Source organism: Anguilla rostrata, chromosome 3 (assembly GCF_018555375.3).
Source record: "Anguilla rostrata isolate EN2019 chromosome 3, ASM1855537v3, whole genome shotgun sequence".
NCBI classification, from domain to species: domain Eukaryota; kingdom Metazoa; phylum Chordata; class Actinopteri; order Anguilliformes; family Anguillidae; genus Anguilla; species Anguilla rostrata.
Window position 1 is genome coordinate 24,357,551 of NC_057935.1, and position 26,846 is coordinate 24,384,396.

Below are 26,846 nucleotides of genomic sequence, written 5' to 3' on the forward strand. Positions count from 1 at the left end.
TTTGGCTTTTGCTTTGCATACCTGCCCAGTCTACTATAAGTTCTATCGGAGATGTGTCTTAACTTCTACAGTTCCCCATAACTTGCATTTTTTAATAATGTTTTTTACTTGAAATTCCAAGCTGGAAGTGTTTAGGTATTTTCTTATACCTGTCGAGGAAGTGAGCATTAAGTAAAAAAAAAATGTTCATTTTCTGAATCTAGCAGTTCCTACAGTCAAAGCCCTTGTTAAAATGTTAAGCACTCCGAATACTGAACACAGGTAGTATTGCGTGATCCTCTCACTTAACCTACACTTAAAAAAATATTTTCTGTGATTTAATTTAATAATTGTTGAAACAATTATAATTATCAATTAGATTGCTGAATTTCTTAATAAGTCACTCTGCAGTAACCTGATGAAATCAACAAACAAATCAAAACAAATTATATCAGGTCTTAAGATTATATAATTTAATTTTAAAAATATATGGAGTCAGTTAGAATAATTAATTGAAATCATCATGAATGTAGACTCACTACTTCTAATTTTCAAAAACAGAACACATTAAACAAGATGTTAATTGGAAATGACCAGAAAAGAGAGACTGATAAGCCAGACCATGCCAGAGTATTACCATTTTCCAGTTTCAGTGCAACAGAAACAACAGGAAACAAGCAAAACTCACACAACCAAGGAACCACCACCAAAATACAAATAGGAAAACCCTTCCAAAACCAACTACAAAAAAAAAAATTCCTGGAGCTGTCTGAAATGCCTTACTCAGCAACAGCGGGGCTTAAGGATGCCTGTCCTCATTGGGTGATGCCAAGATAAGGTGTGCAAAAAAAACGGTAAGTCCAGCTTATTTAATTTCTGACAAGGTCTGGCCAATCTAAAAGCTGCCAATTTACTTATTATTTAACGTGACCTTATGTTGTTGGAAGCAGGGCTAAGCACCATGATGTTATTTTTAAAAGATTCTAACAAGCTCGAACAGGAATATGTTCAGAGGTAATTCAGCTCAGCTATTGAATACTTCTATAAGATGGAAATTTACTCTTGCTTTTAACAACAGATGTGATGGTTGTAAATTCTAGCTGGCAGGCCTGAACAACCTGTTTTACATAGATATTAGAACTTTCAGTTGATGATATTAAGTCAAATTTTGTGGATTGGCATTCAAACGTAAAATGGGAAAAATAAAAAATCCTGTCCTTTTCTGGGTGTGGTAACTTCATTTCACTTAGAAAATCAACATGCAGTTTGAGCAGGGGAGCCCAAAATTTGCACGACACTGTAAATGGTATATCTTCAAAGATCAGCAGATCCTACTCACCAACCGAACCTCTCCCACCACCCCCCACCCCCCCCCCCCCACCCTTTTCGACTTTTGTCACATGCCTTATCTGTTCTGGCCCCTGAAAGGTGGAATGAACTTCCCACTGCAATAAGGACAGCAGAAACCCTGCCCAGCAGACTGAAAACTCACATCTACAGATTACACCAAAGCCTCTTGATCCCCATTAAATACTATTTATTTATTTATTTATTTATTTATTTATTTATTTATTTATTTATTTATTTATTTATTTATTTATTTATTTATTTAGTTTTGGATCTTCATATTTCCTTTTTGGGATAATGTTACAGGTATAGCTGTGTAAAAATATTTTGTACGTCTCGTTTTTTCATTAGAATATAAATTGTTGCTTGCTAGTTTAACATTACACTTACGGGTCACAAACGGCCTTCTTGGTGATATCGCACTTTTGCATCCCTGAGACTAAGGCTTCTTCACTTCTGTATTTTGCGCTTGGATAAGTGATTGCAAAGGTGATGTAATGTCATACAGTAATGATTGTGTAGATAACATTCACCTTCAGTAGGACTTAACCAAGGTACTTATGCCCAGAATAGGTTAATTTTCTTATCCACATAAAGGTTGACTATGCATGACTATATTATTGATTAACCAAGTGGATCAGATTTAAGTGGCAAAAAACTACAACCTAGCAATTTGTCTCCATACTCTTTCACCTCCTTTTCTCTCCGCTAATGCTTCTCTCCTATATACTTCTCTCCATGACAACGCCACCTTCTTTCTCTCTCTACACTTACTGTACTTAACACTTCACATTTTGAAAAAATGGACTGAATAAGGAATTGCATACCTACTTCATTGACATGCTTTACACTTTAATAAATTAAATCCCTTGCACACAAATGCAAATATTTCAAGTTTCAGCAAAGCTGATAGACTAGCTAGCTAATTGTCAGTATTTGTGTATCAGTGCTGGAACGCCAGATCTATATCGTCTGCAAACATTTTTTTATTTTTTTATCTCCATTACCTGCCCTTAAGCACATGCTAAATTTAGTGAATAAAAATAATTGTTGCCTGCAGACTTTAACTTGTTTTCACATAAAAAAATCAACAAAACATGCAATTTCACTGGGCTGCCCAAACTTGCATAGCACTATATGGGCAAATATACCAACTATCGCTGCCGTCAGATATTACAGTATTTTAAAAAATATTGTGAAATATATTAATCGTATTTTCCAAGTGTCCACATATTTGAAGTGTATTCCAGTATATTCCATGTCTGTATGGGTGTGCTATGTGCATCATGCTCATCTCTGTTTTGCAGAGTCAGAAGAAGAGTCCCAGAAGCCCTTTAGTGCTGCCCTCTTCCCTTGTGGCTTATTTAGTTATGATGAGCAGATACTGTACACCTGTCCCAGGGTATAATTTTCCATCAGGAACCCAGTGGATGCTTGTTTACTTGTTTCCATATAAGTTATAACCTCATCCAGTGTAGAGACATCTCTGAAGAGTGTAGTCCTGATCGCTGTCCTTCTCTTTTCACCATGGTGGGTGAACAGGAGATTTCACCTGGCTGCATCCCTTAGCCAACTGAAGGGTTAGCCATGTCCTTCCTTAGACCAAGGTGGCTACCTTCCCTTACAAAAATCTGATGTACTACTAATATATCAAAATCAAGAACAGGTAATATTTGGACAAATAATCAAATTGTTGCTTCTTTTACTTATTGCAATATATATTTACATTTGATACATTTATCATAGTTATAAATGTCCTCAAAGTCCACATATTTCAAATATATTGCAACATTCAATTTACGTAATGGGTGATATGCCATTCATGAACAGAATTTCCTGAGAAAAGACAATTATGTTTTTTAAAGCCTCAGTGGAAGATCAATTAAGAACTTGAGAGTGACATATTTTGAATCTTTAAATATATATATTTTTTTTTTTTCTCTTGCTGGCCTGTGTCTTAGAACAGCCCAAAGCATTCCTGACATTCATCAGTCGATCAGTAGAATGGAACATTTTTGAAGACTTTAACTAAATCATTCTGTCACCCTGAATAGCACCCAGAGGAAGATGAGTATTTGTCATGAAAGGGCTTTAGGTTAAGTGAATGATAAGAACACCAATAGCTGTGTGTACAAATCTGCTTCAGGCCACATTGGACAAAGTATACAATATCCCTTTTAGCACATTGTCCTTGGACGTATTGGAAGTGAAATTCACCTTGATATTTTGCTTGAAATCAGCCTACGGCCCCCATGAATTTAGGGGCTGAGTTCAACAATTATGTACAGGACACTGTCTTTGTCATTTACAATATTAAAGGAACAGGATGTCATGTGAGGCTGGCTTCTCATCCTTTATGCAGTATGCAGCTGAGCAAACAAGATGAGGACAGAGCCATGTGTCTCATGCCATTGTTCATCTCATGCCATTACGTTTAGTGAACTATTATGAATGTGCACTATTTTTGGCATAAGTAATAAAGCCAGGCCAAAAATAAAACCAATATTAAAGCTTCTTGTGGTGTCTGAAAATTGAGCTAAGCACTGCAGGAATGCTTGTATCACCGGTGGGCTCCTGCAGTTGTGGTCTTGGGAAAGACATTGTATGCTACCCTTATTGATCCAGATGAAAAGGATCACCTGTGTTGTGGGCAGAAGGACAATCAAACAGTGAACCTTGCCAGAGAGCTCTGAGAACTCATTTAAAGTGGGAGGATGCATATTTATTTTCTCACCATTAGAAATAATCAGCATTTATTTTTTTATGAATGAAATTGAAATGAAGAGAACAGGAATCACCCCCAAAATAATCACTTTGGTGCTGTTCAATGTAGTCCATGCTCTACAGCAGAGTGCAAAGAAAGGTTTTGCTTTCCCAAAGTATAAGTAAATAATGGTTTAAATTAAGGCCTATCAGACCGCTGAGACAAATTACATGATGCCACTTGAGATAATTGTTAGCAATTCATGTCTTTCTAAACAATGTATTTAAAAATGTGCTGTTGGAAACATTTTTCAATTACAATTTGGCCTTAATGGATTTTACTAGTGCCCTGTAATTAATAAACCATTATTGTGATTTCTCTTAATTATTAGCAATTCAGTTTGAGTGGCAATTTCAAGGTAAAGCAGATGGATCTCTATATGCGTCATTAGAGCCATTCAGTTTTGCTTTTAACCAGATTATGCAAACAGATTTTCTGTTGTAAATTGGTTAACACTGACCATCGGAAAAAAATATTTAGTGTTTAGTACAGAATGAACTGCATGCTGACAGCTAAAATCAGAGAGCATGCTTATCTCTGTCACTGCTATGAGATATTTTGAGGATATTCTATGGAATTAAAACATGGCGATTGTGTCTGCAGAGCTGTCTCACTACGTGGTGTTAAACCTTTCATTTGTAAATTCCTCATTTTAAGTAGCTATTGGTCAGTAAGTATTGATCTCTTGGTTCACTTTTACAGCCTATGACTTGTACTATTTGTTATAGAGGATGTTTAATGGTTTTATTGTTACTGTGACAATTCAATCTACCTGAGTCTGAGTCAAATCAGATTAATGCAGAGTCAATGCTCAAATAGAAAATGCAAAAGCCTTTATAAACAAATGTAAATATTATATGGCAAAGGCAGGTGATTTAATGAAAAGTACAGTAGACATTACAACATTAAAACACATTAACGGCCTACTTTGGTCACGCTGTATTCTCGTATGTTGGCTGTGACTGTGAAGCCCACAGGGAACTGGGCCACTTTGAAACCAGACGCCTACAGATTGCTTTTCCCACAGTCAGCCCAGCAAGAGAGACAATGAGACACATTTAGAGATGAGTTATGTGTGCCGCAAGCTTTTCTCTAATAATGATCATGCATCTTTCACTCGATAAGACTTTCATACTCAATACGTTTTGAATACACATCACATGAATGTCTGTTATAGTACTTTTTTATACTTATAAAATAACTTTTATTCATTTCCCCCAGTGCAAGGGAATACACATAGCAAACTATCTTTACACAAATGCACATTACAACATAATGAAATGGGCTGAAAGCAATATAATGCTAACAAAAACATGTTCTAGCATTATGTCCCAATTGTTCAGTGTCAATTCTGTTGTTAATCTACAGGCAATTACATATTCAAGGATACTTTCCTTCTGGGGAAAAATCCACCTTGATAATCACAATTTGCAGAGAAAAAAAAATAAGAGAAAATTCAAAATGAAAGGATGTCACCTTCTCCGCCTTTGACGTAAGGCCGAACTGCCATACCTTTGTCTCTTGGATCTGCAGTTAAAATGGATGTAGCAACATCAACCTCATTTAAATCGGGAAGTGCTCACAAGAATTGTTGTCTACAGTCCCCACTGGGGCTTCGTGAATCTCCTTATCGATCTGTTTCGTGTAACACAAAGTATCATAGCACTCCTGAGGATATCATCTGACGATTTTGTCAGACTTAAAAAGAAAAAGAAATGTATTGCTGTGGCTTCTGAGGCAGAAATTCTCAGTGCCGTTCTAATGTTCCTTTATGCTAACCAGGGGAAAAGACCCGTGTGGTTTTAAAATGTGGTATGATGAGGCTACCTCCAGACATGCTAAGCGATCTTGTTATATAAACTGCTAGAGAATACAGGGACTGGAATGACATGCAGAACTGTTCTGGATGTACCCTGAGATTAAGAGAAATGTTAGTTATGAAACAGTAACACATATTCAGTTCAAGTGGTTGTGGTAGAAGTGACATGCAGATTTTGGTTAAGCATTTTCATTAGAAAACCCATAATATAGTTTGACAGCTTACTTTTGTCATAATACCCTTTTTATTGAAATAAATAAAAAATAGGAACTAGTGATGAATGAAACAATGCACATTGTGTCATTGGATCAATGTACTTTTGAACAAAGGATAAGTAAAAGTTATTTGTATGCTAACTGTATACTTTAGTTGTAAATTCTTGGCAAATAACTTCTGAGAATTATTATCTTCTAAAAGTTAATCATGCTACTCGGAATTCATATTCTGTATGGGCCGAATTCTTGTCTCGATAGATCACTATATATGCTGGCTTTAGTTCTAACTAGGATTGGTTAAACTGATTACGTTTTTGTCATCCTAAGTTTTTATTATCCTCAAGATGTGATGTCATCACTGTTGTGTCTTGCAGTCAATCTGAATGAGACATATAATAAGAATTTTGATTGGACAATTAAAAGATATAGACCGCGTATTCTAACCAGAAATTTTCTTTGGAGGCAAGGAATAGCAAATTTGGACTTGAATCTAGATTTGGATATTACTTGGACATTTTTGCGCTGAAATATTTTTCCTCGTTATATATTTGTTCACAGGACATTTTTTTGGTCATCAGCTGTAGAGGTCTTCCTTGGCCTGCCGGGCCCTTTGTGATTACTGATCTCACCAGTGCTCTCTTTCCTCTTAATGATGTTCTAAACAGCCTCAGCCTCATAATGGCTTCCTTGACTTTCAGTGGCACAACTGTGTCTTTATGCTGACAAATTCCAGGAACAGACTTCAAAGGCAATCAAAAGCCAAGAATCATACTGAATATATACTAGATACTGAAAGCCACCTTGCAGTAAAGAAGCAACCAAACACACCTGAATAATAAGTGAAGTATAGTATGGGATTTATAGCTGTGCAACTACAATAAAGCGGTATGTATAGCAAGGCCCATTTTGCCTTGCCACACCAGTGAAGCCATTTGTCCTAAACATTATGGTACCCTGAAATAAGGGGACTTTGTATAAAAAGTGCAGTAATTTATATATGGTGAAACCAAAATGTATTCAAATACCTTTTAATAAAGGTTGAAAATCTGCACTTTAACCACATATGAATTACAAATCTAACATTATGGAGTACACAGCTAAATAAATAAAAAAATATATGGCTTTATCCCAGACATTATGGAGCTCACTGTATATTTCTCATCTTAGTGATAATTTTACCTTTTTGGTTGAAGCAAACCTTCTAATACACAAGGTCATTTTATCATGTAAATGTCAAGAGATTTCAGATTATTAGTGGAGTTACAGCTCAGTCAACCAACTAATCAACTCTAATTAACTGAGCCTAGGAGTCCAGCGTAAACCACCTGCCACCGGGACCAACAGTGAGAAGCACTAGTTTCTACGATGATTAATACTAACATTAGGATGATAACTTGAGTACCCAATGGGAAACTACACTGATACAAACTGCAAATGCAAAGGACAGTTTGCAGTGCTACTCAAATGACCACAACTGATTGGAGGGAAATTCTGCAGAGTATAAATGTGTCATATGATTTGTGAAAGCTACTCGCAAATGAGCAACTGGCCAACATTCAGGGCTGCTTTTCAACCTTCTAGAGGTGGCACTGTCCAGACCCCAGCACCTTGCCAACAGTGGTTATGTATTCAGCCAATAAATCCTATTGACCCTCAATGAAATTACAAGCTGCCTGAGAGGCAACACATTTTGCATTGATTTCTTGTTCTCACAAAGTCTCTTAATTTGTGATGTAACACACCATCTGACAACCCCATCTTTGAAATATTACCCTCTGTGACATATTTTTCTTAGTAAAATGAGATGTAATTTTATGTAAAAATAAAACGCTTCACCCCCAGCCAAATATAATTCACTTCTTATATTAGTTTCCACCAGATTGACTCTACTTTGTTTTTTTTCCTATTACTTATTTTGAATGTTACAGAAAGCACTGTTTGAATATAAGGTGTGTGTGTGTGAGTGTGTTTGTTTGTGTGCGTGTGTGTGTGTACGTGTGTGTGTGTGCGTGTGTGTGTGTGATTCTTCTCTGCTGTACTCCCTCCAGTGTTAATGATGATTAAAGAACTTTTATCAAAGCTTGCAAGAGCCACAGAATAACGGTGGAAAAATGCTACCAAGGCCTATCCAAAACAACTTTGGCAGAATAAATCTTAATCATCAAGTCTGTAGGCTCTTTTTACAAGTTGTGTTGACTAAGCCCACTGACTGACCTCTGATTTACAAAGGATCTTTAGTAGATAACGTGCAATAGACATGGGGAACCTGGAGTTAAAGTCAAATGGAATGGGAGGGAGATATGAGGGAAACTGGGACTGGAGATCTCAGCTAAACCATTGACTGCTGCTAAATGTATTTTCACTTGGGTAATTTCCAAGCTATGAGAATCGTGCAAAATCCACAAAATCAGCCACCTACCAAAACGGCATTGTATTGGGTGTTCTGGACTATGGACCCTACTCTGATTTGCGGTGTCTTTGTAGCAGACATTTCAATGCCTTTCATCCATTCACTGTCAGAACACTGACAAAAGTTTTTAAACATCACAGTACCCATTTTTTTTTATTCCTATTTTTTGTTTGTTTTACAACAATTAACCTGGCTAAAGGCAGGCATTTTTCATTCAAATAGAAAACCACAGCTGTAACATGTTGCTTTGTGTCTTCTTCTTTCATGTCAAACCTAGGCTGAGGTTGAGCACAAGCTTTTATATCTTCACATTATACAAAGTACCGCACTCTCTGAACATTAGGCTGTAGAATATTACATGCCAACCACAGAATGGTGGTTTTCAACCAGATAAAAGATGCTAATCACATAAAAGATGAAAATTGAAAAGAGGATTCCCTGGTCACTCTCAGTCACCTGCAATGGGGGAAAAAACCTTTTGATGTATTGAAGCCAAAATAATAACCCTTTCCAGGAGGACCATATCTGTTTCTGTATTTCATGCCAACCTCTTACCTTAATTATTTAATCAGCCCAATCATTTCACACGTGACATTTGTTAGTAAGATCGGTGACATTTATTGGTAAGCTCTTGAGTGACAGCTGAAGAATGTGCTTGGGTCCCTGTATGTTTCACTATTGTCCAATCTACAAGCAAACCAACACCACACTACAGTATACAGATAATTGGCTAATTGAGGCTGGGTAATTGATAGAAACATGAGTCTACATGAAATCCAGAAACTAATATGATTCTCCGGCAATAGGGATCCCCACACCTATCTTAACTTAAATGTCTATGTACATTTGCCAAGTAACTATGCAATAATTTAATTGTCAATATAAGTTCAGATCCTTTGACTAAAATTTGACACTTAGCAGCACACTACATAAACATATACTGAAATTTGTATGATTGTAAATCGCTACATATGAGGCATTTTTATTAATCTAACTTCAGTGATATCAGAATAAAAAGGACATAATATTTTTTACAGATGTGTGTCGCATAGCCAGGTTGCATTAGCACCCTCTAGTGAACTTAAATGTTCAGTTTAGAGTTGTTATCCTCCTGTGAGTGAAAAGTATGATGATGAAGCAAATTTATTTCTCGTGTTAACTCATGTTATTTTTAAAATGTGTTCATTCTTTATGTATTGCACATTATTTGACAGACACTTTTATTTAGAGTGATGCATGGTTTTTCATGATAATGTGTATATCACAGAAGCAACAGGAGCATTGGAACAGATTATATTTTCATCTGGGGCAACTGGGGTGTGGGGGGATAGGGGGATGGGGTGGGGTGGGGTGTGGATTGGGTTGATGAGGGGAAATGTTGATTATGAGTAGGAACTTAGAAGTGAGTTCATGCACTACTGTGTTAAATTGCCACTCCATTGCAACCTGGAGTGGGCTTTGGATAAACATGTCAGCCCATTATGACCATTATATTGAGTGAGGGTTCTTCAGCCAGAAGGTTTCCAGGCTGATATAATTGCTTGAATGCAGTTCCCAAACATATTTACAAAGCTTGTGTACAGCATGTGTTTAATTCACAGACAGTGACAACTACTTCTATGTCTGTAAAACAGAGAATGGGAACTAGCTAGTAACACTTCTATTCAGTCTCAAGATGATATTCACCCTCCAAATGGCTGTGCTTTGATGCAGTTTATTGCTTCATTAATGACAGATGGCACCGATGAGAATGGACCCTGCTAACATTAACTCAATGTTCCCATTTGCTTTTCTTTCATGAAGCTTTCTGGCAATGTTATACGAGTGTTGTAGGGAAGTTCTTATTTTTAAAAAGGTTCCTAGTTATATTAGCTAGAGAACGGGACATGTTCATACATGGTGGGAAAGATTTGTGGTCTGAACTGTTAGCTCTGATTTTGAATGTAATATCATGTGTGCCATGGGTGCCCTGATGCATAATGAGAATGTCTAAATAAACATCACCACCCCAAGAGAACCGTAACCTTAGTTACTTTCCACCACAATCAAAAACAATCTCAGTCTCACACACACACACACGCACACTCTCAGAGTTCAGAGACCAGAGCTCCTCATAAAAATAAGGAGAAAGAGATTTAATGAAGCCCTCACCTGGAACTGACTAAAACTGAGTGGGTGGCACAGTTGAGCTGAGTTCCATTTACATTTAGTTAATTCGGGAAATAAATTTAAATAAATTGAAATTTGGTGAATTCATAGAAAAATCCTCACACAGAATTGTTGGTATTTTATAGTTCATGAATGGAATGAATTGAATTTCAGTTCATATCCTGAACTGAGATGAGCCCTTGTTAATTGGTAGTCATTTCCTGGGTACGATAATCGCAGCCATATATCCTGTAATGTATGCTGATTAAGCAAAATATGCCATGTTCCCCATGGTCTGCTTTTCTCCTGTCCAGATTTAAATTACATACCATTGAACGAAAGGTGGGAAGTTTCACAGCCCTTGGTCAAGCTGCTTCTGTCCAGAGAAAAATATCTAAATTATGCAGTAATACCCCTCCTTCTCCCTTCCCCCGCAGTAATACAGTAATGATAATAAGTAACAATCAACTATTTCTTTAAGGTTGTCATGACTGCAAGCACCAGTCTCAGATCGAGTCTGACCCATGCCAGACTGTGGCCGGCACACCCCTATAATTGACTTTGTGTCGCTGAGGGATAAGGGGAGGATACAGGTGGTGGGGATAGCCAGCATTGTTCGCTGCTCTCTCTGCACACGCATATGAATGGGTCTCGTTCGCCCCTGCTCTTTGCATGAGTGGCTTACGGCTATAAAAAGAAGCAGCCGGCTGGCAGGCGCATGTTTCTATGGAGAAACACGGAATGCCTTCACTCTCCCGAACCGACAGCAGGGACCGTATATGAGCATGCTTGCACATAGTTCGCAAATTGGACATTCCAAAATCGGGTGGGATTGGAGATTCTGCATTAAATAATACTAATAATAATAATAATAATAATAAGTGAGTGAAAGTGGAAATCATCGTGAATATTGTTTTAATTTCGGAAACTTTTTATTTTGGTAAAAAAACCACTGTTTCTATCATTTTACTTAGGAAAGGGAGATTCAATGTAGGCCAAAAATGAATAAGGACAGAACTGCCCAAACTATTTTTCTTAAATAGTGGTAGCCGTCTTTAGAGCATCAGGGAAGTTACCAGTCTCTAGAGAGCTATTTACTATTTTCAACACATTAACAGGTAAACAATCTAAGACGTCTTTAAAAAACTGTTGGAATGGGATCTAGAGGACAGGTAGAGGGTTTCATTTGTGAGACAATTTTGCCCGGCTGAACCTCATTAATCCCAGAGAAAGAGCTCATATTAGCCACACTCGGTAGTTTGAGTGTCTAATTCAATTATCGAGTTTACCCAAGTTTGCATCATTTTATATTTTAACATATCGATATAATCTTCTCTTGAAATTAAGATGGGAACTATTCACGTTTTAATGATGAAGCTTGGCTAGACCAGTTACTATCTGAGGGTGGGTTTATTAAGCAATCATAATGAACAATATTCTGAAATTATTTCCCTTGTTGGCTATAATCCTTGAAAAATGGGCCTTGCTATACATACAGCTTTATTGTAGTTGCACAGCTATTAATCCCATACTATATATGTAGTTTTGTTTTCCTTCAGCTATGGTCTGTTTTACAGCAATTATTTTTAAGAAGGCTGATGTCACCATTTCTCCATGGCATTTCAGGACCTGAGCATTACTTTTTAAGTTTATTTGAAGCTACAATGCCAATAGTGGTCTTCAATTTATTGTTAAAATTGTCAACAATTTGATTAACAGAGTTTTGACACACGTCAGAGTCAGATGCAGCTGTACTCCAAAGGTCAGAGAACCAGGCTGCTGCAGAGGAGTCTAAGAACGCTTCTTAATTTTGTGGTCATCTTAATTTTGTGCTTTCAGTACAAAACATTGTATTAAAAAACACAGTACACAGTGAGTTGGTACTGTAATATGTTCATTAAAATCAAAAGAATGTAAAAGATTCATCAACTCCACAGCCTAGGAATCTGTCCCATTGTCCATATGTAGATTAAAATCACCAACTAAAACAATCTTATCAGTGTCAGTGAGAACAATTCAGGCAGAAATAGTGTTTTGTTTTGGTGAATGGCAGACAGTTACAATGAGTACAGGACAGTTAACATTTAAATAACAAGATACTCAAACAAGGAAAAGTCTCCAACTGCAGTATGTTTACTGGTTAGACTATCTTAAAAGATACTGGCTAATCCATCTCCTTTTTTACCTATTCTTATTATCTGAAAGAAACTGTAATTCAGAGGACTCACCTCTATAAGAGAGGTCGCTCCATCTGTGCCCAACCTAGTTTCTGTTAAAAAAATAAAGTTTAAATTATTATCCTCAATGAAGTCATTAATTATATGTTTTGTTTTTCAGTGACCTTGCATCCAATAGTTCAACAGTGCATTTGAGCTGTTTAGAAGTTAGTGGTGGTTTTAAGATGGGTGCTTCTTGGTACGTTAAAACACCAGCAACCCCCAATGAGCAATTGGGAACCTGCTTTTTGCCCTGACAAGTTGTGCAGGGAGTACAGTTGCTGTGCAGCAGAGCTGGTAGACTGCAGAGCAGAGGAGTGAACACTGGTTGCCTGGTGAGGAACACATGCTAGTCTGTACTCCCTTGCATCTCTAGAGCTGTGGTTGCTCTAGAGCAGGGATCTGGGATCAGGTCCTGGAGGGCTGCTGTGTCTGCTGGTTTTTGATGTGTTCCGGCTCTCAAGTGCTAGTTTAAGTCACTGATTGGCTAAAGAGTCTGCACACCTTGTTTCCAAGGCCTAAATTGGCTGCTGGTTGAACGGAAAGCTCAAAAACCACGGTGAGAAACTGAGACCCCTGCTCTAAAGGATGTGCAGTGAGCAGAGTTGCAATTGCCCAAATTAAATACTACAAATTTGGGTGAATAGGGTCAAATTTAGAAGAAAGAAAAAGAAAAAGTTGCATGGCACAGACTGTGGGGCAGCAGATTTTTGACCATATGTGCAGGACTAGATACCCATCATATTACTTTCTTAGCTTTTATTGTCTCTTTTCTATCTGTTATCCTCTGTCTGTAGAAACACAAAGAGGGCAGAACTATAATACTACTACAAAAATAAAAAATATATGTCAACATACAAAACAGAAAATCATATTTTTAGCGTACTATCATTCAGTTCATTGTTGAGCCAGTTTTGAACATTCTTCGTTCTCAAGTCCTCTCTTGAATTAATTACCCTCCTGGAATGTGAATCCAGATGCCAATCCCTCAAAAAGAGTGAAAAAGAAGGATAACCAACTGTACTTAAGGGATTCAGATGACCCAGCTAATGCTGAATCTGGCCAACAGCTTTGATTATGGGATGGATTTCCTATTCACAATGAGCCAATCAGCAATTATTGATCTGTTGGATATAAGGCAGAGAAGTAGCTAAGGGGGCTTGATGTGCATTAAATATGCAGAAATTGATTGTGAAGATCCCAAATGAAAAGGGCCAAGTCACCATTTTACCACCCATAAGTCAACTAGTGTACAAGACTCCTCCATCATTTGAGCAGCCAATCGGGCAAGAAACATTTTTCGGTTCATTGCTTATTCATGAATCATTTACAGTACAATAGAAATAGAATATAATTAATTGTCCTTCACTGAGGTCTGTAGGGAGGTTCACTAATCCCTGCTCAAATAAGATCAAGGCACCCAGGACATGTTAGATACATAAATGGCTCAGTGACACCATGCTATTATCAGACACCCATGTCTGAAACATAGCACTCTTCAAATAATATTTCTCTTGTGAAATTATTGCACTGCACACATTTACACAATGTCTCTATAAAAGTAGAGAAATGTGTGATTTTTTTCTTCTTCCATAGCACATCATTTGACATGTGAAAATATTTTTTATTGCACAGAGACAGAACCTATAACAAAATGTCAAGGGTTGATTACTTGAAACTCAGTATCTTCACATTTTATGTAACTGTCTTACTTAATTACTTGCATTTGCATTTTGGCATTTAGCAGCCATTATTATCCAAGAGGGCTTATTTGTACACAAATTACTTATCAAATATGGAAATGATTGTGTTGCTTCAATATTTGAAAACTGATGGATTGCAATCACAGATGCAACTGGTTGTGAACATTTATCTGGGGATATGAATAGCTTTTTAAACCATTATGTGTGCGTATAATTCCGTATTTATGTTGATGCATTAATACTTTATTGGCGGGTGTTTGGAATCATTGTTAAATATTAAAGTCTACTTTCACCTGCAGATGGCGATATTGTGTTCTGAATACCTTTTATGTTCTCCAACTCCCCTCGGTTCACTTTGGCTGGACTAATCGGCAGTCTTCAGATTCTTATAAATATTTGTGGTCGGTTATTGACCGTTAACTTGAAGTCATCATTTGTCAATGTCTTTTATTCTGAAACCCCCCAAAGATCCGAACACATAACCATTGCATGGAAATGCCCACAGAACCAGACAAACAGTTTCCCGCCTTTCATTTGATGCAAAGGAGGGAAAGAATTGAGCCCTGAGGTATTTCAAAAGGGGGGTATTTGAAATGATAAAATATAAAATAAATAATTGTGACCATTCTATTATGCAGAAAATCATCCCAAGAAGAATAACTTGAATTCATTATTCTAGTACATATTATAAGTAAATTGCTCATTTTTATCATTCTAAAATGTTTTTTTTTTTGTTTATTATTATTATTATTATTATTTTTTAAGAAGCACACTTTCCAACTGTGGTATTGCAAGGAAGTAAATGAAATTCAAACCTAAAATCTTCAAAATGATCACATTTTACTGATATTGATATGTTCCTGGATGAAACATATATATATAATAATTATATATTTTGTGACAAAAGTGAATGAGTTTTCACTATTATTTTGCTATATCTGCCTCATTTCCACAAATAATACTTCTGTACTTACATGATCATCTGCCCTTGATCTTGGATTTTTGAAAGAAAACATTTGATTGGTCACACCCAAAGTTTCAACCTAATCAGAAGCCATTGCAGGTTTTATCCAATCAAAGATTGGTTCTGTAAGTGACTGATAGCCTATGTTCTTTCCACTTTGGTTTCATGAAATCTCATTCCCCCATCCATAGTCCCAAGCTACACAATGGACTGGACTACCACTGCCTTTGAATGTCTGACTCAGTTTACTGACCGAATTTGCCAATCAAAAGTTACTGTCAATCAATGTTTTTAGGGTGTATGTGACACCTGTCAAAAAAAGTTATCTAAATGTAAAAGGTGAACTGTGCCAAATGGTTATCATTAAAGTATTGCCTTGTGACATTTTACCTTCACATTCAGAAATATTTAGGGTTTGTAGATTTCATGTTGGGGGGTCTTGGCATTTTAAATTATGCTGGCAGAGTCTTCCAGACCCCCTGTGATCTCACATCAATGGCTCCTGTCTTTCTAAAGTAGAGGACAGTCTGTGATGCCTTCAGCATCAGGCCTGTGGCTATGTCCACTTACAAAGATGCTTTGAAGTTACACCTCTGCTGCTTTGAAGCCTTTGACCTTTTAGCGTCACATCACGTTTTCATAGACCAGGAGGCTAAGGCTCTAGACACTGCCACTGGAAAAATACTTTTAAATTCTCAGCTTTTAAAATGTAAAACAAAAATACACTTCGCCTTTATTTTTAGGAGCATTCTAAATGGAACAATGTTAACCACATCAAATGGGAATATATTATATGACCTTTAACATATGCTGTTTTAACACACGTGAATTCTGCCATGATGCCATTCCATGTACTTCATTTTGGTTAAGTTTTTTCATCAATAAACCCTTCTCCCCTAAAATGGTGGAACAACAGATTTGTCAAGCCTGTAAGCACTGCTGAGGATAAGAAATAATGCAGCATTTTGCTTTTCCATATTTTTAAATGTATTATTTCCTGTCTCCTGTATACATTCCCTTTTTACACATATTTATGCTTTAGAATATATTACAAGAGGTGGAGGACAAAATGAAAAAGTGTTGTTAGAAAACCTGCTGTATATGTATGTACAATATAATTTTTATGCAGCATATTTTTTTGAAAATGTCATCTCTATATGCAAAGTGGTATGGTATATCAGTCAGTTGAATGCCACTGTTAGTACCACATGATTTCAGAAGAGTGTTAAGTGAAGTGTTTTACACTGCATAGAAACAATGGATGTATTTTTCAGACAAGTTCTTATTCTGAATCTGATTATGCCCTGGAAGCTTGAGGAGTTATTCATATGCTAAGGGGTATAGGACAGTCATTGTATTTCATAAGACAACATCCCTCTCTGCCTGGGGTGTAACAGACCCACTGAGACTGTCTCTACATGCAGCAATCTCCAAGCCAACATTGGTTGTTTTGATCTCTATGGTTGATTGAATATAAAATGTGTTGCAAAGTTGTTTTGGTGGTGTTGTTGCTGTTATTCATTATTATTGCTGTTTTTTTTTTTGTTATTTGTGATTTTTACTTATGCTAATGTGTCCTTAAAGCATGTACAGTGAGCTCCATAATGTGGGACAAAGACATACTTTTTCTGGATGTGACAATTTTAGATGAGTAATCAAACTTTTTACGTGGTTTAAAGTGCAGATCCTCATGTTTTATTAAAGGGTATATTTATTCATTTTGATTTCACCATGTTGAAATTACAGCACTTTTTATACATAGTTCCCCCATTTCAGGGCACCATATTGTTTGCGACAAATGGTGTTTCTCATTAGTTAGGAGTGCTCAATTTATTCCTTAGTGCAGGTATTCAAAGCATTTAGTATCTAGTCTTGAATCTGGGTTTTGATTGGGGTGGGATAGAGTGTGCACTTCAACCACAGTGAGAATGTGCAGTTCAACACATGTGAATTGTTTGGATACAAATCAGAAATTCTGGAGTACACAGCCACATCAAGAAAAAAAGTATTTGTCCCAATATATACATTTTCATTCCTACTGGGTATGCCCAATATGGATGGCGTACCCTGTGGGAATAACAGCCTTTAATATACCCCCCCCCCCCCTCCATTTTAGGGGAACATAAGTAATTTGACTGTTGGCTGTTCAGCTGTTTATTGGCCAACTCTGTAATTTGACTTATTCATTTATGCACAAGTAAGCTAACAGAAAATCTAGAGTTAACACAAGGTGTGGTATTTGCATTTGTAGTCTGCTGCTGTTGTCTTTTAACACAAAGAAGTGTTAATGCCAGTAAGCGTGCATGTTGAGCGTGCATTGTTACCAGCATCTATATGAGGTATGTATTAGTATTAAGTATGAGGTAGTTAGTATTCATAAATTTGAGGTTGTTCATTCGGATGCATTCACAATGATTGCAGTTGGTCGGACAAATAGGCCTACACTAAAGCCGCGTTTCCACCAAAATTACCCGGAACTTTCAGTCCCAGGAACTACATTACCAGGAACTAAAAGGTTCCTTCAGCCAATGGTTGTCTGCGTTTCCACCGGGGTCTAAAGTACCGCGAAGATTAGGCAAATTACCCCACTGACGTTGTCGTCGGTCCATCTGTCATATGATTTCTTCTGTAACCCCATATTACCACCGAAGTAGCCTACATTATTTTCTAATAACCGGGACAGCCCGGAGGGGTTTATTCCACTTATATACAACGGGTTACCAACAATGACTATATATGGTTACTTTTGTATTTATTGATTTTCATATATCCTCTCAAACACATTCATTAACAGCAGAAAACATGCACACGTTGTAAACAATTTGCTGTTTTATTACTTTCTCGTCGTCAATTCCATATAGGCTAATCGCAAAATGACAAGAATAGAACGAAACTCGGACTTGCGTAAAAATGTAAATTAGTAGTGGTACAGCCACCGTTTGCTTTCCTTCGAAGTTACTGCTAGCCGAGCAGCGAAGTGTGCCCTCCAGATGCGAACCATGCACCATAAATGAGTCCATAGTCTTCCTGGTCTTTTCGTGGAATTGAAAAATGGCAGTAAAATTGAGTAAAATTACGGCAGTCTGAAAAAGCTAAAGGGAAGATTACTAGAATTAACCTGTTATTTTACCCGGATAAAAAGTGCGGAAGGTGATTTCCAGTTTGCTTGTACTGTATCACCAATGTTAATTATGCAGAACTACCGCATACCTCATATAACTGTATCAAACGTTTTGAGTCAATTACAACGGGCTAACAAAGAAAATCCGGAAGAAAATATTCAGCAACCGAATTAATCCGTTTGAATGTTTTGGTAGCCTACGTAATATGCTGTCCCAGCACGAATGCTTAGCATTTTATAAAACGAATACTAAAGCAAGAAAAGAACAGAAGAGCACACGTTATAATTCCAAGACGTTGACAGGCTATAACCAAAAGTAGGCTACTGCGCCGCATAACATACAAGTTTGATTTGTTATTATGAAAATAAATTGGTTTGCCGCTGCATATTTTCAAACATGGCGGGTAATGGCGGAAAATAAATACAACACAAATGCTACGAGTACTCGACCAATCAGAAATGTTCAGCGCTGCAAGCTCCACCCAAAAGGTTCCTGTACTTTCGGAAAGTACTACCCCCCGAGCAGGAACGTTTTGGGGGGTAAAACAAAGCCCCCAGAACTAAATTTAGACCCTAGTTCCTGCGGTGGAAACGCACTGAGTTCCTCAAAAGGTTCCTAGTTCCGGGGTATAGTTCCTGCGGTGGAAACGCGGCTTAAGATAATGTCATGAATGAGAGAACTGGCAGGAAAAATCACAAAATTTCATCGCTAACACTGAAAGCATATTGTTTTGACTAGACTTTTTGGTCTCTGACCAAATTGTGCCTTGTTTTTGTACCTTCATAATTATTTTGTAAGCTGCCCTGGATCACCTTGGTGTGAAGTGGGGAAAAAAAGTGGCAGCTGTCCATCTCAGTATAAAAGCTCGCTTTATTGCCATGGCACGATATCCAATTCTTAACGCACTCCACTCGGTAAGGGCGCTGTTGTGGCAGATAACTTCTCTGTTATCCTGCTCGGCTTGAAGCGGACGCGCGTGAGAGGCAGCAGATGTTTTTTTTAAGAGCTTCTTTTTGCTCGTGAGCTGCCCGCAAGGAAAAGGAGGCCTCTGGAGGACTCGCTTGCGAAACAGTGCTGCTCCGCATTCAAATGAGAAACGGGGCGTCGCTTCTCCTTGCACTATTTTCAGTGTCGATTGCGCTGGTGCTGCTCAAGTCGCTCTCTCCAGCAATGAGGCAAAAGCAGGGCGCTCGTGCTCCAGCCGTCCATTAATAATGCATGCACACTCGGGAGATATCAAAGGAACCTCGAAAGCCTCACTTAACTAATTTTGCTACGTGCTTGTCTGAAGACCTATTCTCTTGTGTTATTGATATTAATTTCATTTGTTTATTTTTGAATGAGGAGAGCAACGAATGTACCAAACAGCATGAGCATATGTTGTTCCAAGTGACAGCTGTTTTGTTCTTCATGAGGTATATATCCTTCTTGTCTCATGATATAAAATGTTGCGTTTCTATTTCACTGTACTGTGCTCCAGTTGCATCATTTATGATGCAGTGTACAAATAGCCTAAACAAATTTAAGCGCTATTTAATAACTGCAGATCCCAGTAGTCATGTTAATTGCATAACAATTAACAAAACATGTTCAAGAATCAATCATTTATTTTCTTTATTTGATTTTATATATCACTTTAACATAACTTACACCAATGAAGATTTGCTTCTGTTTTCAGATACTGCCGGTGTCTCAAGGCACTGCAGCCTGAATTTCTCTTAAAGATACATGATCAGGAGAACCACACCTCTTATTTCCATATTAGGAATTTTCAGTTGTACTATGCTCTCACCTACACCCTGCACCATTACGCCACCTGCACCCAGACAGGAAGCAAAGAGGCTGAAGCATGTGCACTGCAATGTGCATTCCTCTGAGTCAGAGGCTGTTTCATTACAAACCATACACTGGACTACAGGGCAGCTAATGCCCGATGAAGGGGAAATACATCTCTGATTCACTTCAGCTAAGTGCATACACAAATCAGATACAGTTTGAAAATCAGATTTCTGTTTATAGTCTATATGGTCATATGTTCACACTTTGAACACGCTCGTTATTGCAGTCAGTGTTCCAACTGATCTTATGACTATTTCTGTAACAGAGCGTTCTTGCAACTCGCACACATACACACACACACACACACACACACACACATGTGATGTTACTTGCCAGCAGAGTGTGACAGAAGAATGCTGGAGTTTTTACATTCAAATTCAATTCAACCTAGACTACCTCAAAAAGCAGGTCAGATTACATATGGACAATTTATTATTAGTATTATTATTATTATTATTATTATTATTATTATTATTATTATTATGATTGTTGTTGTTGTTGTTGTTAATATCAACAATAAATGTATGAATTATTTTGTGCTAATGTGTCAGGATTCATCACAGTCATGCAATTAACCCCAACTGGCATTCTAACTACAATAATAGACAATGAAAAAAACTAACCAACTAGCTCACAACCTAACGGGTAACAATATAGCCTGTACAAATACCTATATGTTTGAAAAGCCACAAAGTAAAATGTTCAGCTTTAAATCAACTTTAAAAGAGAACATATGGTAATTTTTGGACACACTCATATGTATCCTTTTAGATAGACTTAACACTGAAAATTTTACTATGCAGAACTAGGATGTGCCTTCTGTCCTGAAGTGTATTTTCCTTTAAATGTGAAAAATATGACTGTGATAACACATTTAACGCATGGTTAAGTCACAAGCAGAACCCATTTCCTTTCATTTATGGCCCCTTACTTAATTTGCTCCCATTTAGTCACAGAAATACTCCCCCCCCCCCCCCCTTCCCCCCCACCCCCTCAGACCAGGTCTTCTCCCTCCAGTCGTTGCTGGAAAGACCATTTCTGTCAAAACTTTAGCCAGGCCCCTCCAAGGCATGATTTGTTATTCCTCCCCCCCATATTAACTGAAGCATGCGGTATAGATGAGAACTCAGCAGGTGGTCTGACGCCATCTCGGGAAATTGAAGAGTGCCAACGTCACCGCCCCAGCTCCCTTCAAAGACCGGCCCCCGGGAGGGGCAGAGATGCAGGGTCTCTCCAACACCTCAGAGGAAGGAGCCTCCCTGATCACCGGGGTCCCCAGTTCACTGTCTGCCCTCATGGGGGAAACGCCACTATGGGTTGCACACCATCCAAATCCATTTCCACCTACACCCAGGAGAGGGTGTGTCAGGACCTGGACACCTGCTCCACGTTCGTACCCAGCCTGAAAAGCTCTGTGTCCACTCCTGAGAGACCTTCCCCCAGACTCTGCCTGGAGACCAGCAGCGGGAAGCAGACCTTTCTCAGCGGTAGGTGGTTAATGCTTACATACATTTGCACTTTAATGCCTGCTGTGCTTTAATAATGGTGTAGATGAATGGTTTTCTGCTATTGGTACTGTATTGGTACTGTCACTCGACAGTATTTACAGTTATTGTGTCATTGTTCAGCATTTGCATAGTTAACCATATTGTAATTTTAAGAATGTTGCGCATACATGGTCTTGTCCTGGTCTAAATGTTATCTCTCACTGTGGCTCATATAACACATGCAAACCCTTTAACAGTCCTAGAAGTTGTTCAGCTAGATGCTCTCCCACTTAGCAAAATAGACAGTTTTAATGGACTTGCATTGCTGTTCCTTCCGGTTGTCCAGCTCCCAATTCACTCCCATTATTTTCAGGACCTAATAGTTTTAAAGCACAAACTAACTACAGTGGATGATAGTTCAATAAAAGAGAGTACTAACATCAAAATGCTTTTTACAGGTTTAGGTTAGCTATACATAGAGGAAAGATTTTCATATTGGCTTCTGCTTAGAAATACAGCAAGCCTTCGTTTGATCATTGTAATGCTTGCACCCATGTGAACGTGTTATCCTGCTTAAGGATATATCACTTTTTCCAAATATTATTTTTCTTAAACACATCAGATGTTTAAAAAGCAGAGACATTGGCTCATTTTTCCAGCTGGTGGTGCAAGGCATTTTGCGAGCCGTCGAACTGGTGAAATGATATTTTCACCCTACATTTCGATGCACCTGAGCATTTTGGTAATTTCATGACTTGCCGTGCGCCGAAGTGGGAGGGGAGCCGCTGTTGGGGGTGTGTCAGCCAATATCGCGTGGGGCAGTGCAATTCTGGCAGCTCATCAGAATTTTTGGGTCAGTGCAGTCTGTCATTTGTGGCGTTTGCTGCCTGCTTGCCCAGGCCAAGTCTACAGTGTGTCCAGCGGGTTACTAATTTTGGGGAATTTCCATGCAATGCACGCATGTGTCACAGTCAAAAATCAATCAACGGTTTTTATGCTGTCCAATTTTACTTTTATATTAATCCCAGAAGCAGGAAAAATGCAGACTTTTCTTATTTTATCATTTTAATTCCTGAATTTGTTTCTATTTTTAGTGGTTTATGGCTGTTCTTATACTGCATTGTGGGCCTATATTTTGTTATTTTTCTTACAGCTGTGATGAGAAGAATGGTAATAAACACAGCTTCAACAATATTTTCATTTTAATTGTCTGTAGTTAAAATGATAGCAATAGCACTGGTACAAATCATGGATAGACTGCCTACATAAATAGAGTTTGAAGATGAATGCAATATTTTGCTACAATCTCTCTTTCTAGCATAATAAATGTAATATGTAATAAATGTAATATCCACATGAAAAAAAAATGTTGAAATAATTAGCATTTGAGTGAAACAAGTAATAATTGTCACAAATATATGTATTAGTTCATACTAGCATAATTTAGCAGTCTATTGTACCTTACTGCTTTAATATTTTTTGCTTTATTGCTTTGTCCAGTATTTTTCTACATAAAATGATAATATTTGAGTGAAGAAAATAACAATTTCTTGCCATTTGCACTTAATTCCAAATTACTGTTGGTCACAGTATGTCATTACCACTCGTGATCAAGAAAGGGATAACTAGTAGAACTGTAGCACTTTTTACTGAATTACTTAGAAGTAACGCAATTAAAAGCTGTGAAATTACCCAACAAAGAGCGTAGACTTGCAATTTAGGGGATCACAAACGGTTCATGTTTAAAATATTTATTTTGTCTATGTAGTCAGGTCAATAGTAAAGTGAAGAGCAAAGAAACCGTTTTCAGCCAATCTTGATTTTCTGAAGGCTTTACATTATTTGTTGGCCAGTTACTAATTGTATGTGAGGTAGAATAATGCAATAAGCCACAAGAGGCCGTGGTTTACAGTGATTTCACAACAGCTAAGGGGCGTTGTTAGGCACGAGTAATAAGTCTCGCGTGGCTTATTGCTTTTATAAAACGGTTACTACATATACCTGGCACGGTTTCATAAAATAAACACACAGCAACAAAAAGTGCAATCATTTATTGATAACAAATAATCATTCTTCCGCCAAGCAATGTAGTTCTTCAGCGACATTTAGCAGAATGGTTGCCAAGCAACACACAGACATGAAAACAGCTAACGGACCACATTGTATGGGTGACTAATTGGCGCAGTAATACTGAAATTGTAATGCGGTCACAGGTGTGTGTTTATAGAGTATTTTACAACGGCTTTGAACGTGGGACCGGAACTATCCATTTTATAAACCTTTTATACCTTTTCATATGTATGTTCCATTTACATTCTATATGTAGATGTGACAGCAATGCCAAATGGGGATAGGCTTGCTGTTTTGTTGCTTAGAAATGTTTATGAGTAAGCAATACAAGACAAAACTATGCTGATTTAAATGTAACTTTTACTGCTGTGAACGGGATTTGTTTAATAAAACTTCAAATACAGTCATTATTTCTTAGTTATAGCATAGTGCATTTGAGCTATTTAATTACAGGTTTAATGGGAAATTAAAAATGGCCAGCAATAAATGTTTATGCAATGTTTTAATTCTGACAGAAGAAAATTAGAACAAATGCAAACAAATTTTTCTTATTTATGAGATTAGTTCTGACTCAATTTATGAAAAATAAAAATAAAAATCAACAGCCCAACTCTGCACCTCCAGCAAAAGAACGTTTCTGAAAAACATCTGATTAGTATGTCATTATCCTCGTCTTCTAGTATATCATTATCCTTGTTGCCCCTGGTCCCGAAAATACCAACATTCACCAGCCACGCGCAGTGCAACCATGTGCTGTACTGTACCATTGACTGTGCCCACGCGCGGTGTGACATTGATTTAGGAAAATAGAGCCCTAGTACTCTCTTTCTCGATCTATTATCCTCCATAGATAGCTTGTCCTGTAAAACTATTCATTTCGGAAAGGTCTCAAAAATGAATGGAGAGAATGACAACCAGGAGGAATGGCAATGCTATTAACAGTCAGTAGGGACAGCAGATGTTGCACGTATTCACACTATGCAGATACAATGGGGTAGGCTCTATACAATTACTTGGGTTATACCAAAATGAAATATACTTTTAATGCTTTCTGGAACTGATGATGTTGTGTACAGGTGGTGAATGATTTGCTGGTAGATCTTTCAAATAATAATGTACCCAACTAGGTGAGATGTGTAGCACAGTCTGTAGGGTGGCCAAATTTGACCATCCCCCCACCCCATGGTACTTTCTCTGCTGTACCTCTTTCTGCTTTTATCCTGGCTAAATAAAACAAAATTTGAAAGGAAGACAGACTGTCTGGTAAAAATGGTGACTCTCTTCACCATCTCATAAGTACATTAAAGATTGAGGACTAAAAACAGTTATTGGTTTATAGCAGTATAGATATCAGGGCAGTGTAATATAATGGCTAGGGCTGAGCTCATATTGAAGAGATGATGGGTTCGATTCTTAGGTGAGTCACTGCCACCATAATGCATTTCATTAAACTAATCCAGCTGAACAAATGTATTATATATAAAAAATTAATAAATAAGCCCATTAAAATAAGCTCTGTAAGTCAGTCTGGATAACAGAGACTACTAGATGCCTCAGATGTATTGTATATATGCATAGCTTTTTATACGTTGCTATACAGTGCCTTGTCGTGACTGTCATGGTCGAACGTTGAGCGAACCCAACAGCCCGGATGCCTGGAGCACCTTCAGCACGGCCAGCAACACCAACCCGCTGTGCACCCCCCAGCCCAGCACCCGAGCCAGCACCAAGCCCAGCTGCAGTGACAGCGAATCGTCCAACAGCGAGACTCCCTCCAGCAATGAGAGGTGACAGGGTCCCCACCATCCATTCCATGGCACTACCCTGAATGCATCAACATCCAATGGACAAGGACTGTTCGCCTCTAATTGTGAAACATTGCCCTGAACACGATGACATCCAGCACAATACAACAAATCAGCTGCAATTCAGAAACTGTTGCCTGAAGGCACACTTCAACACAATAAGACAATTCAGCTGTAAATCAGAGTCAGTTGTTCAGGACTTGTTATAATTTCCTGGAATAGGATCTTTTTTTACATTGCTTGTAAGGCTACATTTCTCTATATATAAGTGGTTCACAAACTCGGTCCTGGTGGACCTCTCTGTGTGCAGGTTCTTGTTATTGTCAATTGATTGCTCAATTAAGGTTGTTGAACACATGTTTAATTTATTTAATTTTGTTTTGCAGTTTTGCATGTTATCATTTGCCTTGCCTTTGAATTCTTCACTATCTACCAAATGATTAGTTTAAGAGGTTGTGTCTTCACTTTCACCAATTATTGGAGCCTATTTATTCACTTCAGACTTTAATTTGTCTTTATTTTTACCTCTTTATGTAATATTTTGCTGTATAGCACAATGTGAATGGTATGCATAGCTACTTGTGATAAAAAAAATCCCTCAAAACGTGAAAAGTATTATTAAGAAAAATTTACAATTTGTTAAAATTCCGGGATTACAGTGGCTGGAAGAAAAACCAGAATACATAGGTGTCCCTCAGGACCAAATCTGAAAACCATTGCGCTATATGAACAAACAATAACACCAATCTCTGTAAGTCAATATTCCTAATTTACTTTTAGATGAAGGACTATGTGCATTCTGTGCTTTGCTGTGGTTGTGAAGGTTTTTAATGACTAGGCTACCTGGATAAAAATTGTCCCCAGGGAAATCATATTTTAGTTACCTTGTAGTTTGCACTCTTCAACGAGTCACCTTTGGAGCTAACTGACAGTCCTGCTTGTAAGTTATTTATTTTGT